The 17,153-nt window shown below is 46.1% G+C and overlaps 1 protein-coding gene across 2 annotated transcripts in view; it reads right to left on the bottom strand.

Annotated features, from left to right (window-relative positions):
* KAT14 (lysine acetyltransferase 14) overlaps window positions 1–17,153 on the bottom strand; it is a 75,310-nt gene that overhangs the window by 45,231 nt on the left and 12,926 nt on the right. The window lies entirely within an intron of this gene.

The raw sequence follows: 17,153 nt of genomic DNA, 5'->3' as shown, positions 1-17,153 counted from the left end.
AGCTCTCTGGGCAGTACACAAATGTGCTTCTTGTTAGCAAAGAGTGGTGCCAATAGGAAAGAGTTAACTCCTCCAGTTCAAAAAGCAGAGCCACCTGATCTCTGCCCTTAGAGGAGCAAACCTTGCCAATGGAAAAACTTACCAACAGCAGCAGAATCAACTGAAACTACAAACAGCTGAAGAAAAATAATTCCCTCCTATTGTGGGGAAAAAACCCCCAGAGTAAATGTCAACTGAATGGGATAGAGGCTAAGGGAGCCCTATCTTCCTAGAGGTAGGGTGACCATATGAAAAGGAGGACAGGGCTCCCGTATCTTTAACAGTTGTATTGAAAAGGGAATTTCTGCAGGTGTAATTTGTATATATGGAGAACTTGGTGAAATTGCCTCTTCATCACAACAGTTAAAGCTGCAGGAGCTATACTAGAGTGACCAGATTTAAAAGAGGGCAGGGCACCTGCAACTTTAACTGTTGTGATGAAGAGGAAATTTCATCAGGTTCCCCATATATACAAATGACACCTGCAGAAATTCCCTTTTCAATACAACTGTTAAAGATACAGGAGCCCTGTCCTCCTTTTCATATGGCCACCCTACCTAGAGGGGCACCATGCAAACACAAATTCCCTCACACAACAGAAATCACTGGAAAGACTTCCGAGTCCATTGTCTGCTGACCAGAAGGACACTTCAAGGTAAGCTCAACTTCCCATTCTCAGCCAGCGGAGGAGTGGATCCAACAGAAAAGGCATGTCCAACAGCAATATTCCTTCTGGGCTGGCACACGGACTCACAAAACTCGTTGCAGATCCTGGTGACCAAAGGATGCTTCAGCAAAACAAAGTTCATGATTTTATAATGCCAGATCAAAAGGTAGAGGAATGAGCCCAGGTTTCAGTCTTATAAATATCTTCCAAGGGTGTCTGGGTGCCCAGCCTGCCACCAAGCAAACGGACTATGATTCTTGCAGGAATAGGCTTGTTGAAAGAACAGTAGATCAATATAATGCAGCCTCTGACCCAACACCCCTATTTATAAGAATCAAAAGGACAATCTGAATCCCTTGTGTGTTGCATTTGTCTGATGTAAATTTCTGAGCTCTCTGCATATCTAATTTCTGCTCTCTGCACAGCTTTTCTTTCTCAAGTGGGATGGACTGGGGCAAAATTTAGGAAGCACAATGACTCCCTCCTGGAGGCTAGGATGGTGTTAACTACAGTAGCAGAGAGTCAATTGTTAAGGAGCTATCACCGTTCAACATCCAGGTGCAGAGGTGAAGCCACTCCAGATCCAGATGGAACAGGGGACCCTGGGACAGGAAACTGAAATGTGTCAGGATCTTTTAGAGAGGGCTGATGCTGAATTCTTTAAGATCCAAAAACCATGGTCAGCACAGCCAGTGAGAAGCCAACAGAATCGCCTGAGCCTTTACAACTCTCACCTTTCTCAGGACCCTCATGAGAAGAAGGAACTGGGGTAAAGCGTACAGTAGTCCTCAAGGCCAGTGGGAAGACAGTACATCAGCGCTCTGGGATCCTAAAATCTTTTCATGAACTGAGGCACCTTCCTGTTGGATTCATGCCAAAGAGTTTGATGACTGTCATCCATGTAATTCCCAGGAAGACCTGAGGATGAAACATCTAATCTCCCTGCTGAAGTGTGGTTCGGTCTGTGCCATTCTTAAAACTTGATCAGAAAACTGGCCCAAATCTTCAGAAGAAGATAGGGCATTATAAGAAAACACCTCCACGTCCGGAGACCAAACCGACGGCTTTACAGAGGCAAGCGATGATGACTCAGAGCAATAATCTTCTGGATCAGAGAGAAGGGTGATCCTCACTTGTGCATCCGACCTCAGTTGCTCTGCTGATGACCTTTCACTAATAGCAGGAATGCGGTCAATGGGATCCGATCCCAAGGCTTGAGGTGGGACTACATCTTGAAGAGGATGAGGACGGACTTCTGAACGAATAGGTTGAGGAGGAAAGCACGACCCTTCCTACTGAAGCCTATGAGCGTCTCTCGGTACCAATGCCGATGGTAGACAATGCCTATTCTCTGGCAGAGAATTGTACTATTGTCATAGTATCTATCAGTCCAGAGATTATGTCCCCAATATCTAGACCTATAGGAGTGCCAACCCCTATCAGAGCGCCAAGAATCTCTGAAGAATAACGGGGAACTCCCAAACGATGCTGCCACATTGGCAGTTGAAAGAGAAATGCAGGTTGCTTACCTGTAACTGTAGTTCTTCGAGTGGTCATCTATGCATTCACACATATGGGCTTTGCGGCTGCGCAGAGACCGAACCGGAACCTACTATAGCTGAGTGGAACATTTTTGGCGGGAACCCCTCCCCCATGCTACCGCGCATGTCCATGGGGTTCCTGCCTTTACCTCAGTTTACAGGAGTCCGACATTGTGCCCCCATAAACATGAGTGTAAAATAAAATAAAGTACATTCCACATATAACTGTGTCATTTATAAATCTCACACCACCAAGTGGGGATGGTGGGTGGGTTGTGTGAATGCATAGATGACCACTCGAAGAACTACAGTTACAGGTAAGCAACCTGCATTTCTTCTTCGTGGTCTCTATGCATCACACATATGGGCGAGTAGCAAGCTGACATACCTTTGGAGGTGGGTTGGTGCATCATCTGAAGATCTCCGAGAGCATTGTCCTTCCAAATGAGCAGTCTTGTCTCGCACAGGTGTCCAAACTGTAGTGCTTGACAAACGTGGATGGAGTGGACCACGTTGCGGCTCTACAGACTTCTGTCAATGGAGCACCTCTACTGAAGGCAACAGATGTTGAGACAGCTCTAGTAGAATGAGCTGTCACAGGCTTTAAAAGGTCTAGTTTAGAGATAGAGTAGGCAAGTTCAATTGTCTCTACTATCCAGCGTGATAATCGCTGGCATGAAACAGGAAGTCCCTTAGAGGGCTTTCCATAACAAACAAACAATTGATTTGTTTTTCTAAAATTCTCTGTCCTAGCCTTGTAAAAAGCAAGAGCTCTTCTTACATCAAGAGTATGCAATGAAGACTCAACAGGTGTTGTAGGATTCGGGAAGAAAGCCGGTAGAGTGATATTCTGGGAAAGATGAAAAGTTGACACTACCTTAGGCAAGAAGGTAGGGTCTGTGCGTAACACAACCTTATCCTTGTGAAAAATAGTGTAAGGAGCATCTATCCTAAGAGCCTTAAGCTCACTTGCACGTCTGGCCGATGTAATGGCCACCAAGAAGACAGTCTTGAATGTCAGGAGTCTAAGGTCAGTTGAGGCCATAGGCTCGAAAGGTTTCCTTGTCAGCGATTGTAATACGACTGACAGGCTCCATGGTGGAACGATACACTTCACTGTTGGTATTGTATTCTTAAGTCCTTTTAGGAATTTTTTGGATGTTGGATGTGCAAAAGGTGAAAAACCATCCATGCCTTGATGAGAAGCCGTGATAGCCGCTAAGTGGACTCTGATTGAAGTAAGTTTGAGTCCTTGTTGGTAGAGCGTCAATAGATATTTGAGGATCAATGATAAAGGGCAAGATTCAGGTGCTTGATTGTTTTCTAAAGCAAACTTCTGAAATCTTTGCCACTTTGCAGCATAGGACTTCCTTGTTGAAGGCTTTAGTGAGGCCAACAATATATGGTCTACAGTTAAATTATCTATATGAGCGGGGTGGTTGTTATCCTCCACGCCATCATCTTGAGGGTCGACAGGTTTGCGTGTCGAACCCTGCCCTGGTGTCAAGACAGCAGCGTCGGTATCGACGGGAGTCTGATGTAATTCCCGTTCGACAGTCGAAGGGCGTGAGAGAACCATGTCTGCCGAGGCCACCATGGTGTGATCAAGATGCAATCCGACTTGTCCATCTGGATCTTGGCTAGTACCTTCGTCAACAGTGGAAAGGGTGGGAAGATGTAAAGAAGATCTCCTTTCCATGTTCTGGTGAAAGCGTCTCCTAGAGAGTGCTTTCCTCTTCCTGCTCTGCTGCAGAACCTGGAACAAGCTGCGTTTTCTTCGGTAGTGAAGACATCGACAGCAGGACAGCCCCAGTACCGAAAGAGATCGTCCCTGACTTCGGTATCGAGCTCCCATTCGTGGTTGATGTGGAAGGACCTGCTTAGGGAGTCCGCAATGGTGTTCTCCTTCCCCGCTACATGGATCGCTGTCAGGTAAGTCTTTCTCTTTATGCACCAGTTCCAAATTCTGAGTGCCGATCGGTTCAGGGGGTGTGATCTTGTTCCACCCTGTCTGTTGATATAAGCCACTACAGTGGTGTTGTCTGTTGCGATCAGGACGCTTCGGCCTTCGATAATTTGAGCGAAGGTCTTTATTGCATACTCCACCGCTAAAAGTTCTAGGTGGTTGATGCGCTGTTCCCTCTGGTAGGGAGGCCAGCGACCTTGAGCCATGAAAGAGTCGCAGTGTGCTTCCCATCCGGTCAATGATGCATCCGTCGTGATTGTTACCGAAGGAGTTTCTTGTTGGAACGGAACCCCTTCTACGAGAGTCGCCATCGGGAACCACCATTTCAGTGAAGCTCTTACTTGGTTCGGGATCAACAGGTAAGTTCGGTGGGCATCGCGTCGAAGATCGAACGTTCTTAGAAACCAGGCCTGCAAGATTCTCATTCTGAGTCTTGCAAACCTGATGACTGCGGTGGTCACTGCCATTAAGCCTAATAGCCTCTGGATCGTCCATTCCGAGACCTTCCTGCGGCTTTCGGTAACGATGGCTAAATCTTGAAGAGTGTTTGCTCTGGTCGAGGGCAGGTATGCTCTCCCGTCTCGAGATGATAGGGTTACCCCTATAAAGTCCAATTTCTGATGTGGGGTCAAGATGGATTTCTCCTCGTTGACCCATAGACCTAGCGAGTCCAACAGGTTGAGGGTGGTTGATATGTCCTTCTGGATCGTGCAACTGCTGCCCGCTACCATAAGCCAATCGTCCAAGTATGGGTATATATAGATTCCTTTTTGTCTTAGGTGGGCTCACACCACCGCCATCACCTTTGTGAAGACCCTCGGTGCCGTGGCCAACCCAAAGGGGAGAACGGTGAACAGGAACTGGGACGCACCGATTGAGAATCGCAGGTAAGCTTGATGCGACTTCCTGATGGAGATATGGAAGTACCCGTCCTTCAGATCCACCACAGCGAACCAAACCCCTTTGTGTAGGAGCTGCAGAATGGAAGTAACCGTTGTCATACGGAACTTTTAGGGGTGATGTATTTGTTTAGTTGCCTTAAGTCCATGATCGGTCGAAGACCTCCATCCTTCTTCGGGACCGTGAAGTAGCGCGAGAAAAACCCCTGGTTGACTTCCTCTGTGGGTACAGGAGAGATGGCTCCCTTCGCGAGTAGAGTCTCTACCTCGAGAAGCAGAGGAGGGGATGGCGCTGTTACTTTCACCCCCGAAGAAGGAGGAAGGACATCGAGCTCGATGGCATACCTCGACTTGATGATAGTGAGCACCCAGGAGTCTGATGTTATTGACTCCCATTGATGGTAATATGGTGCTAGGCGGTTCGCAAAGGGTAGTGGATCTGGGGTGGAAGAGTCAAACCCGCTGCTTCTTAGTGAAGTCGGGCTGGCGCTTGTCTTGTTGGAAACGGCTTTGGTATGGCCGTTTTCGTTGAAGTTGATTTTACTGCCTCGGTTGCTGAAATTGAGGGCGATGTTGTTGTTGTTGCTGCTGAACAGGTGGTCTTGACCAGCGCTTTGGTTTATACTGTGGAGGGGGGGGCGAAACCCATCTTCTTTGCCATAGTACGGGCTTTATAAATGGTGTCCAACGTTTCGTCGGTCTTGGAGTTAAACAAGCCCTCGCCATCGAAGGGCATGTTTTCAATCCTGGCCTTCGTTTCATAGGTTAAGTTCGCTGATCTTAACCAGGCGTGCCTCCTCAACGATACTGCCCCCATCATGTTTTTGGAGTGGCAGTCGACTTGATGTCGAGCGGTCGATAGCTGCTGTTTTGCTATCGCCGAAGCCTCTGCCTGAAACACTCTTGCCAACTCTCTTTTGTCCTCTGGGAGATAGTCACATAGTGACCCTACTTTCTCCCAGAGAAAGAGTTGGTAGCGAGCCATGGTCGCCTGGTATGTAGAGGCCCTGATACCGAGGGACGCAGAAGAATAAATCCTCCTCCCTGTAATGTCTAACTTCCTACCCTCCTTGTCTACAGGAGCAGAATGAGGCTTCTGCGATTGACCCTGGGATGACTCAACCACAATCGAATTTGGTTTTGGGTGTTGAGTAAGGAAAGCAGCATCGCCCTCCTGGATGAGGTAGAGAGTTTCCAATCTCCTCGATGTGGCCTGTGTGGACGCAGGGGTTTTCCAGGAAAGCTGTGCCGTCTGTTTCAGGGCCGGAGGGAGAGGAATAGCCACTGCGGCATTACTCTTAGTTTGAAAAACGTCATAAATAGGGTCTTCGACCGGCTTGTCGGGTTGTTGTATATCCAACCCCAGCGCTTGAGACATTCTCCGCATATGTTCTGAGAATCTTCCCATGTTGCCAGAGGGTGAAGCAGGGTCTTGTGAATGCAGAGCATCCTCTGGCGACGGTACCGAAGGGGTAACTGAAATCCTAGAATCGGTATCAGACGGGTAATCATCCTCGGGGGAAGACACAGTAACGATCTGGAGCTGATGTTGTTCAAGCTCCGATTGTTCTTGATGGGTCGGTACCGTAGCGGTCGCTGTCGGTATGGAAGTGCTATGGCGTCGATGAGTTGGAGCTGGCGAAGGGTGGCGTGACGGAGGGGCCAGCGGGATCTGAAGGACCCTTGAAGTCGGAGGAGGCTGGGCATAGTAAGCTTCCGGTGCGTTTTGGTAATCCCTATCCTGTGGGAAATATCTGTGTGGGCGATAATAATCCCAGTCATTGTATTCAAGTCTGGGCTGGGACTCAGAGTATTGGGAGGTTCTATCCCACTCCTGTCTTGGTCTTTCTATGACCACCGGTCTGGGAGACGGCTGCGTAATAGGCTCCTCCATTTCTAAAGCTTGCGGTGGATCCCGCACTGACGCTACCGAGGCCGAATCTCTAATTTTGCCCTCTGATAGACTCTGTGGACGTCTCGGTATCGAAGGTTGTTCTTATGTTGTACATCCTGATTTGGACATCCGTGCCACCAATATTTGCTGAAAACACCAGCAAAGCCAGGCAGGCCACTCTCAGTTTGAGCCAGTTGATCAGGCAAGATTGTTCCTGTTTTGACCAAAGCCCTGGGGCAACAACCCCCTAACAATGGGCTTGCCATCCTGACACACAGGCACCACTGGTGATCTGAATCTAGACAAGTTCCCTTAGGGGAAGCCCCCTGGTCAGGTGCATTGGAATGGTCCATCACCAGAGGGAAGAGGCGACAACCCAAGAGACACAGTTTCAATCACACCTTGCAAGAGATGCTCACTTCATGTGGGAGATGGGTCACTGCAACGAAGGTCAGTTAGCCTCCCGATTGAATCATTTCCACAGTTGACTAAAGCATTTCCATGTGGAACATCTGAGTGTGAAGGCACATAATTACAAACTTCAAGTTCAGGATCCCACTCCCCATTCTTTTTGGGCACAGTGACAAGGATCTCTCTTGACACCAAAGGATCTCTCTTGACATTAGCACCTATGCTTAAACAGAACAGGAAATTTCTCCCAAACCCTAACAGGAAATTTCTCCCAAACCCTAAGAAATACGACAATAAAACAGAGCAACTGGGTTGGGTGCACTGGTGATATATATAGATAAAATAATAGTAATAAAATAATTAAAAAAAAATTTTTTGTCTAGTTAAAACATAATGGGAAAATACACAATATATATTGGACCAATAAAATGTAGTATTACTATATATATATATATATATATATATATATATATATACACACACACACACACACACACACACACACACACAAGCACCTTTGCTAATACCAAACATGTTTCCCAGAAGGGGTCACTTATCACTGACCTGTATCGCATCCTGGCCATATGAAACGTAATCTACCTTACTCACAAATGCCGAGGCTGCGAAAGAATTGCAGTAGCTTTCAAGATTTTTACAAACAGACAAACATGCTCATTATCCAGTTAAGCAGGAGAGGATACCCATGCAACCATTGAAGGTGGCTATGTACAGATCCATGAATATAAATAGAAAAGAACTTTTATAACTAGGAACCAGCAAACAACAGATAGAATAGCTGTTCCTTTAACTTATGATGGACTAGCTGATGAATACTCAGCATTGCTCAGGCCCTCTAAGATATGTCTCCGAGGTAATCATCTTAAAGTAATAGTCCAGTGCTAGGCCTGAGAATTAGCTTTTAAACAAATTAAATTAGGTTCTCTCTCTCTCTCTCTCTCTCTCTCTCTTTCTCTCCACCCCCCCCCCCCCCCACGCAAGCCAGGGACGCCTTACAGCCATAGTTCTCCATTCCCTGCTTGCCCATCTTCTGTTCGGGGCTTTTGGCAGGAGCTGGGAAGCCTCCGAGGGCAGCTGGGTCGAAGGCCTGCACCTACCTCAGCCTGTGCTTCTCACCCACCAAGTGCTCCAGCAGGAGGCTATACTTGCCCTCTTCATCAGGCTTACTCAGGCCTGAGGAAGAACCCACCACCATGATTTTCCTTGTCCTCACAGAAAATGAAAATTGCAACTCCCGGCATGCCTTTCACCATGGTGCCCGATTTTCCCAATGGGAGTCCTGTAATCTAGCTGAGTGGGTCCATGTTGCACTGTGCAAGTGGTGCCCGTAGGTAGGCTGTGAGAGAGCCAACTGAATGACTGACTGGCCCTGTTCAGACGACACCGTTAACCCTTTTGTGGTTATTGCAGCATGGTTAACGATGTCATCTGAACACCCGTTTTCCCTAACCTTCTGCCCCGTTAACCACAGCAGCACTAAGCATGGCTCAAAGTGTTGTGACATGTGTCTGCGGTTAAAGGGTTAAAGCATAGAGCTTCCAGTACAGAGTTGCCTAACTAGGCAGGGCTGCTCTAGCCATTGGGCTGTATGGCTGCTCTGGTCTGCCAAATGATATGCTTGCTGCGGCTGCCATTTCATGTTTCGCATTAAGTTTTTGGAGTGATTTTTGCTCTTCTTAGTGGAGCGTGCTTACACTAGAACTTTTTAAATCCCCGCTTGAAATTTCCCTAAACGAAGCATCTGTTTCTCCTACCTCACTGAAGCGCCATTACAACCCTCAAGTTCTGATTTCTGTGGCGGTGTACCTAGCGCAGCCGTGCCGGAAGGCTTCCACCTTCTTGTGATGACCATAGAGGTATAGCAGGCATGGCGATGAAGAAAGCAAAGGAACCACTCACTAAATGGGGAGATGCATGTATGTAATTGCTGATTTCATTGGTGCCTGCACTTAAATGAAAGCAAGGAAGTTAAGGAAACAGGTTAAAAATGCAATTTTATAAACTAAAATATGTTAAGAGTAACATACGCAGAGCATTTCACATGTACAATAATATAACAAAATAATCAAACTGCAAGACAGAAAATGTTCAGTAGACTTAATCAATTTGGTCAGCAGTGTGCTATGGAACAAATACAAACACTTGTAAGAGCCAGGGTAAAGGCAAACCCTTATTGCTGTATTTTTTTTTTTAAAAAAATATTTTTTAAAATAAAGTTAATTAGACCTACGCAAGCTGATTAGTACCGTGGGCTAATTTTTCTTGGGACTGACTTAAAAGTTGGCAGATATACTGGGTTGTGAGCAGAAACCTGTATTTGTATATATACGTGCCAAGAACTTAAAAGACCTTCTGGTACACAGCACCCTGAGAAAAAGCAATGAAGAAAGTCAACCTTGCATCTCATATGAGAAAACTAGGGGTAATTTCCCATGCCATAGGTGCAGTGTTTGTGTAAACTGCATGCAATTGAAAAATTTCATCAACCTGCAAAATAACAGACAATACACAATCAGAGATATGTTTAACTGTGAATGCAGAGGCGTGATATATGTCATTCAATGCCCTTGTAAACTCTTATACGTGGGCATGACCACAAGGAGGATAAAAGCTAGAATTACAAAGCACGTTATTGAATTAGGCCACGCTGAGGAGGACATCAAATTTTGGGTCATAGAAAGGCAAATGGGCTCTGGCCAAGACCTAGAAAATAGGTTAAACAGGAAGGAACTCTTTCGGATATTCTCATTAGAAAGCATTATCCCCAGGGGCCTGAATGAGGACTGTAATTGGGTTTCAATTTTATAAACCAGTATATGTATATATGTTCTTTGACATGCTTACCTTCATCTCTTCTTGTTCATAGGATTTGATATTCCTTGTTAAAGGCTTTTTTGGGGGGGGGGGTAAAGGTAACAACAACCCTTAATAGGACCTTGCCCTTTAACTTTAAATGACAGGTGTATGCTGATTCTTCAGCAGCCAAATAAAAGCACAGCTACGAAGTGCTTGGGTTAGATACCAGCATTATTGTGCTTGCGAGCAGTGGCTGTTTAGAATACCTTCTATTAGCTTCCTTTGAATATTTAGTAAATAGTCTGAGATATTTTCTTCTATATTATATATAATATAAAGAGAAACAATCTCAGAGTTCTTTACTTTTCTAATACTATGCAAGAATTATACCATATATTGTGGGATTTGACATCTGATTATCTATATTGTTTGGAACTTTCAAGTCAGTCCCGAGAAAAAATTAGCTCATGATACTAATCAGCTTGGGTAGGTCGAATTAACTTTATCTTTAAATAAATAAATAAATACAGAAATAAGGGTTTGCCTTTACCCTGGCTCTTATAAGTGTTTGTATTTCTTCCATAGCACACTGGCCATTGAGGAAGACCAGGAGTCGAAACGCGGCCAAATTGATTAAGTCTACTGAGCGTTTTCTGTCTAGCAGTTTGAATGTTTTGTTGTACATGTGAAATGTTGTACATGTGAAATGTGACATGTGTATGTTACTTTTAACATTATATTTTAGTTTATAAAATTGCATTTTTAACCTGTTTCCTTAACTTCCTTGCTTTCATTTATATTGTGTTAGGTTAAGATTATCACCTTTTGTTGCATTTTTTCGCCTGCACCTAAATGATGGCTGTAACTGCTAGGGTTCCTAATACTAGGGCTGCTGGAATACGGGGTGGATCACTTGGAGGAATCAAGTGCTGCACTAACCACTTTGTGATTAGCATGTGGTTAAGGAAAACTTAACCACAAAAGGGTTAAAAGTGTTGTCTGCAAGCATTCCACATGTGTTTAGCGTTAGCCACAGCTGCACATGGTTAAGCTAACCACAAAGCCCAGTGTGTAGTCTGAACCAGGCCACTGATAGTTAGCTCGGTTGTTGCCGTCGGCAATGGGCGCAGAGCTGCAGCCTCCTGATGGGGCTTAGCGACTGAGGCAGCCAACCCCAGACACTCTTCCTTCAGGCCCTGGATGGCGAGCCACTTCCAGATGACGGCCGCCAAAACCCACTCTTCCCTCCTGCCCAAGGCATCCTGGGGGTTGTAGGCGTAAGCCTAGGTCCCTGAATAACATATTAATCTTTGAACACTGTTTGAGGTGTGGTAGGAAACAACTGGAGAGCAGGCCTTCTTAGTTGTGGCACCCTGCTTATGGATTTCTTTTTCCCAGGCAGACTTGTCTAGTGACTGCATTAATGCGTTTTCCGTGCCAAGTGGTTTTTTATATTATTTCTATTTTCTAAGGCCTTTTAACTTGATGAGATTTTTTTATACTGCATTTTTTTCCTGTTACACCTAAACTACAACATTCCAAGACAGATGCAGGAATTTCTGAATAAAGTTTATGAATATGATGTTAAAGCCTGACATCACACCCTTCCTTTTCCAGCTTCATTGGGTGCCAGTCCAGGTCCGGGTCCGACTCAAAGTGCTGCTATTAACATTTAAAGCCCTAAACGGCTTGGGGCCAGACTATCTGAAGGAACGCCTCCTCCCATATGTGCCTGCCTGGACCTTAAGATCATCCACAGGGGGTCCTTCTCTGCGAGCCCTTGCCAAAGGAAGTGAGGCAGGTGGCTACCAGGAGGAGGGCCTTCTCTGCTGTGGCACCCCGGCTGTGGAATGAGCTCCCTAAGGAGGTTCGCTTGGCACCTACATTATATTCTTTTAGACGCCAGGTGAAAACCTTTTTATTTTCCCAGTATTTTAACAGTTTATAAAGTAATTTGAACTGATGTTTTAAATTTGTATTTTTGCATTGCTGCTGTTTTTATCTTGGTTGTGCTTTTATATTGTATTTTATATTATGATTTTATACTTGAATTGTCTTAATTTTGTAAACCGCCCAGAGAGCTTCAGCTATTGGGCAGTATAGAAATGCAATAAATAAATAAATAAACTATGCCATTAAAACAGAAGAATGGAGGAATGACTGATAGCTGAGGATAGAATGGTGGGCGGGGTTAGTGGCAGTTGGAGAAAGGAGAACAAAGGCAGTTACTGAGAGGTCAGGAAAATGGGAGCTGAGTTAGGATTGAGAGATAGTGAACTAATTTGCTCACCCATACTTTATTTTAAATCAGCCACTCCCATCATGCTTTTGGGAGCCTGCAGGTGCCAGTGTCCTCTGAGACATTCTTTTGTTGCCAATGCTGCTCAATAGTGTCAAGGAGTAGCATCGCCGGGGAAGGGTGTGGCCAGCAGCGGATTCACCCAGCTCCAGCCAATCCTGCTGGGCCTTGGCCTGTGCTTCTAACCAACTAAGTGCTCCATCAGGAGCTTGTACTGAAGGGGCTGGGCCAGGCACCTCCCCCCTTCATCAGCTCTGTTCATGGGCATGCGCAGAGTGCTTCTCCTTCCTTCCTCTTAAGGGTAAAGGCTGCACACTTGCTTCCCCTCCCCCATTTCTGAGAAAACAGCAATATCAGGGCAGAGTACTTTTGAGCATGTTTGGACCCTCAAAGTCACACTGTTGTATCTAGTTATGATTTTGAAACCATGCAGAGGGCAGCAGGAGGCACCACAAATGGACACAGCCCATTTATGTGGGTTGTTTCCTTTTATGTGGAATTGGGCTGACTGCTCAAGACCAACCTTAGAGTTGGGGTTGTGAAAGACATGCAGCAGCAACACGCCCATGCACTGACAAAGCTGGTAAGGCTGGCCACCTACCCAAGGCATGCTGGGAGTTGTAGTTGTAAACCTAGGTTTTTATTAGATTTTTTAAAAATACTTTAAAAACCCAAAATTCATGTTATTAGACTTTTCAGGTACAGCCAGACCTATCACCACGTCAAATTTCAACTTTCTAACTCATCTGGAAGTAGGTAAACATTTCAGGACAATGTGACACATACATACTTTCCGTTTTATAGGTAGATACACTAGCAAGATTCGAGATACCATAAGTAGATATTGGTACCTCCTGGATGATATACCTGCTTGTCAAGGAAGCCTCATCTTCTCATATAAACTTCAGGGATACTTTGGTACATAGTACCGGCAAGCCTAAACTTGTATAGTTTAACATCGCGGCCTGCTCCTGTTGGACTCTTTCCCCCACCCCCACAGGGCAAACTATCATCTTGGCCCTGTGGGGAAGAAGAAGGACCAAGGGGACAGGAGCAGGTGAAAGAAACATCACAACCTGCTCCAGTTGGACTCCCCTCCTTCAGGAGCAGGACAATCCCATCAGCACTGTTCCCAGTCCGCTTAATCTCTCTCTCTCTCCCGCTTCCCTCCTGGACTCCTTTTCCTTGTGTCATGTCTTTATTAGACTGTAAGCCTGAGGGCAGGGACTGCCTTTTTTGCTAAGTGTAAGCCGCTCTGAGAGCTCTTTTTGGCTGAGGTGCGGGGTATAAGTATGATAAATAAATAAACCCAAATTGAAAGTTTTAACACTTTCAGGGGAAGAAGTAAAGGGAAACTTTCCCTGTGGTCATTGCTGTGTATGTATGAATTGCCAGAGACAAAAGTTTTATTAATCCTATAGACAATACACAATATCCATACTGAGGTTTCTTTAATTGTAATACCGAAGATGTAATATATGCTCTTGTAAAAAAAATCTATGTGAGAAAGTCTGAAAGAGCTATTAAGGCCAGGATCAATGAACGTAAGAGCTGTACAAGCCCTCCTTGTTCAACACTTCTTGGAATGTAAACATAACCTTGATGACTTGAAATTCTGCTGTCTGGAAAAGGTTGAAGCACAAGGACAACAGATGCACTCCCCAGTTGGCTTGAATGAGATGAACTGGATGGTAATGCATTAGAATAAACACACACACACACACACACACATATATATACACACACACACACACACACACACACACGCCTAATTAAGGAGCTGATTACAAGTTTAAGTGCGCTCATCCTAGGCTAGTTGATAACACTGAAATACTTCAAAACATCACCAGTGAAGCTACAAATCACTGGTGATGTTTTGAAGTATTTCAGTATTATCAACTAGCCTAGGATGAGTGCACTTAAACTTGTAATCAGCTCCTTAATTAGGCTCCCTCCTTTACATCTACATTCTAATAGTTTTAAGAATTTAACAAGATCCTTAAGCATTTATAAGCTGCATTGATAGCTGAAAAGTTACTGTTTGGGCAGCATCCTGAGCTATTTCATTACTATTTGGCATTCACATGTGAGTATATGGTTTTATATATGTACATTTTTAGCTTATTCTACATTTGATAATTGATATATTACCTGATACATATATATATATATATATATATATATATATACACACACACACACACACACACACACACACACACACACAAAATTTGCAGTCTCTTGCCAACCCAAAAAGCAATCCTTCTTGGCTCCCTTATAGTTACCTATTTTATAAAATGTATAGTTCTTTATGGCTACATATATTGCAGGAAGGATTGGCAAAAGTCTTAAATTGGTGACTTTTTAATATTTTAAAAATTGTATCTCAATATATTTTATTTTGATTTTAAGTAGGATTTTTTTTAAAAAAAAATTAAATACAACTCTTTGTATTTACAGGTTTTAGCACTGCAGTAGTCCGTATGGTTGTTTGCATTGTATGTATTGTAGACAATATCATGTATAGGTGTGATAGTGTCCGGGAAAGCCGCCAAATGGCTTGACAAAGACAGATTAGACCAGCTGGTAACTAAGCAACAGATGAGTTTATTGCAGTTTACAAACAATGCCGAGCAGGCAGGGTAAAGGGAGCTTGGAAAGTCAAGGCAAAAGGACGTACTAGAGCAAGATTCAGTCTTACAGAGAAGTCCAGGTTCAGTCCGGGTCTAAAGGACGTGGCAACGAGGGGGAACGGTGGGTCAGTCCAAGGTCAAACACAGCCGACGGTCAGCAAGGTCCAAATACACAGTCCAGAAGTCACGGGAGCAGTCACAGGCAAAACGTAGTCACAAGGCAGTCCAAGGTCGAAACAGGATTCCAGAGTAGGCAGACGTGATCACGGGGTCCGGGAGTCAAGGCTGGATTCAGGAACTAGGTATCTGGAGCAAGGCACGGGGTCACGAGATCTGAGAGCCAAAGCTTCCGCCAGAAAGCTCAGATAATCTCTGACCATTTGGCATGGCTCACAGCTGCGCTTTTATGCTCAGTCAGAGTGCTGAGTCATGGTCTCTCAGCTGATCTCTAATTGCCTGGCGTTTCTGGTGGAGGCGGCAAGACCGGCGTCTGGTTGCCTTCTCCGCCCGCAACTGGCTGAAACCAGGCTTCTCCGCCTCTTCCTCAGACTCCTGCGGCTCCTCCATAATTTTTGCTGGCATCAGGCCCTCAGAGCTGGCAGAGGTCCCAGCTGGCCTTGGCTCCTCTCCCGGAGGCTCTGCCACAGTCTCTGCCAGTTCAGTCTCCTTATCACCTGAGCCGGGCCTCTCGGCACTAGGTCCAGCCTCTGCCACTTCCCCCTCATCTCCCGACTCCATCTCCATGCAGGGCATGACACTACTCCCCCCTCCCCTTCCCCCAAACCCCAAGGGCCCGGCTTCCTGCGATAACGGCGGTGGAAGTCGCGAACCAAGATGGGTGCGTGGACATCCGAAGCTGGTTCCCATGATCGCTCCTCAGGGCCATAGCTCACCCAGTCAATAAGATACTGGAGTCGATCATGGTACCTCCGAGAGTCCAACACCTGTACCACCTCGAATTCCTCCTCCCCATCCACGAGTACTGGAGCAGGAGGAGGCCCTGCCCCTGAATCCGGCCACACCCCCGTTGCCAGAACTAACAACGAGCGGTGGAAGACTGGGTGTATCCGCAATGTCCGAGGCAGCTGTAACCTGAATGCCACTGGGTTGACCTCTGCAGTTATCAGGTACAGCTCTATAAACCGAGCATCCAGCTTCCGGTACGGCCGTTGAAGAGGCAGATTTCGGGTCGACAGCCAGACTCAGTCCCCGACTTTTAAGGGAGGTCCCTCCTGTCGCTTCCGGTCCGCCCCGGCCTTGTATGCTTCCTTGGCTACCTCCAACTGTTCTTGAAGCAAAGCACGAGCTGCCTGCAATTCCCACAACCACTGGTCTGCTGCAGGAACTGCCGAAGAGGGAATGACTGCTGGAAACCATCGAGGATGAAACCCCCCGTCGTGAAAAAAGGGGTCTGCTGGGTGGAGGCGTGAACCGAGCTGTTATAGGCAAACTCCGCCAAGGGAAGCAACTCCGCCCAGTCATCCTGCTGATAGTTTGTGTAACAGCGTAGGTACTGCTCCAGCGTGCCGTTGGTTCGCTCAGTCTGCCCGTCTGTCTGGGGATGGTATGCTGATGACATGTGGGCCTTGATGTCTAACAGCTGGAGGAGACTCTTCCAAAACCGAGCCGTGAACTGCACTCCACGATCCGAGACTATACCCTCTGGGAGGCCATGGTATCTGAAGACCTGACTTACAAAGAGCCTTGCCTTTTCTTTTGCCGTGGGCATCCCTACACAGGGTACAAAATGGGGCATTTTTGAAAATAGATCCACCACCACGAAGATGGTAGTATGGCCCGCAGACAAAGGAAGGTCCGTTATGAAGTCCATTGAGATCACCCACCAGGGTCCTGAAGGAGTCGCCAAGGGGTGCAGTAGCCCCGTCGGCCTCCCCCGCAAGTCCTTTGCTCGGTGACAGACTGGGCAGCTTTGGACATAACGGGCCACATCCGCTTGGACCCGAGGCCACCAAAATTCCTGAGTCAGCAG

Source organism: Elgaria multicarinata, chromosome 7 (genome assembly GCF_023053635.1).
Source record: "Elgaria multicarinata webbii isolate HBS135686 ecotype San Diego chromosome 7, rElgMul1.1.pri, whole genome shotgun sequence".
NCBI lineage: Eukaryota > Metazoa > Chordata > Lepidosauria > Squamata > Anguidae > Elgaria > Elgaria multicarinata.
Note: the sequence above shows the minus strand (reverse complement) of the source record. Positions and strands in the feature narration are given on the sequence as shown.